This window comes from Merops nubicus, unplaced genomic scaffold, assembly GCF_000691845.1.
Source record: "Merops nubicus isolate BGI_N331 unplaced genomic scaffold, ASM69184v1 scaffold2744, whole genome shotgun sequence".
NCBI lineage: Eukaryota > Metazoa > Chordata > Aves > Coraciiformes > Meropidae > Merops > Merops nubicus.
In genome coordinates, this window is record NW_008602082.1 from 67,813 (window position 1) to 69,376 (window position 1,564).

Here is a 1,564-nt window from a genome sequence, read left to right on the forward strand (position 1 = left end):
ATTTTTTTATAATTTCAGGCCATAAGCTTACTGAGTGATAGGGGAGCCAAATGGCAAATGCAAATAAGGCATCTTCCTCTATTAATAGCAATGCTCCAGGGATTTGTGATTGCACATCTATGTAGCTGCACAGTCTTTTTCAAGCCCATAATTACATGGGATGTCCTTCTCCCAAGGATAAAAGCAGGATGTCAACTACTTCAATACCAAAAATACTATTTGAAAAAATATCCCTCTTTTCTGAGCAGACCTATCCCATCAGGGTTGGATACTAATTTCAAAGCACGAATTGACACCCATCACTAACCTGTCTGAAAGTTGTGCCCATCACTATTAGATGTAGCTCTCAACTTCTCAGCTGAATCTCAAAACCTCAGAAGAATAACCTTTTTTGTTTTCACACAAGTCTTACAAATACAAGCCCAAGGAAATAACTCGGTCCCCAATCCAAAATATAAAATCAAGTTATTAGTCTTTCAAAATACTCAAAAAAGTCATCACACCCATTTTTTTTCCCCTCAAAGTTTAGACACAGACTTATCAAGAAAGGCTGGAAATTACTCATCAAGCTTACAGAGATTAATCCCAGGCCACTTCTGAATTTTACAAATCCAGAAGCAGGTACCCAATGCAAAGCATAAACTACAAAAAACTTTAAAGCCTTTTTATTTCCACCTCAAAACACCTCAAACCACAGAAGGAAGCAAACTGTACCAGAAGAAATTTATAAGTAGTCTTCAAGGGAAGTACCATGTAAAGCACACTGCATTAATCTAGACTTGACATTATGAGGGCATGTCTCACTGTAGCAAGGTCCATACTAAACACCAGATCAGAGACAGAAGATTAAAGTAAAACATTAGATGTCACAGTTGCTCTTCTACTGATCTGGGAAAGGCAGACACTCCAAGGTGAGCAGAAACTATGAACCTGCTTAATAAAGGCCATTCTTGCAAAGTCAAAAAAAGAGTCAGACATCCAACACTTCCAACCTTTCATTAAAATAGAAAAACTAAAAAGGAGCACTCCATAACATATCCCCATTGCTTCTGACTGACATGTTGAATCAAAGGTAAAAGCAAAAAGTTAGCAGTGATAATTAGACCAACAAAGATCTTCCAGCACAAGGCAGCACAGCTGAGCAATTAGATTAATTATTTTGTTTGTTACTTAAAAAACAAAGCTGTCAGTTGCCCACTTCAGTTTATTAGGCATAGAAAAGTTTTCACCCACAGGTCATTCTGAAAAACACCTCACTCTGTTCAAGCATGTAGGAAGCCCAGCAGAAACCACTGATAAAGAAAGTAAAATTAAAACATTAAGTATTTCCTGGCTTTCCTTTCAGACATTTCACAGAAAAATGTCAATTTAATGCTGTCAGCAAACAAGATTGTCAGTCTAATTAGATTTTTGTTTTTCTGTCATGCTCCTGATCCTAAGTACTCCTCTGAAAAAAAATCTGATCAATGATGAAGGCACAATTATACAAACCTTAACATTCACTCTAAATGTAGCTATGCAGGAAAGGGAAAGGTAGGGAAAACAAAGCTGCAGTATATTTTTC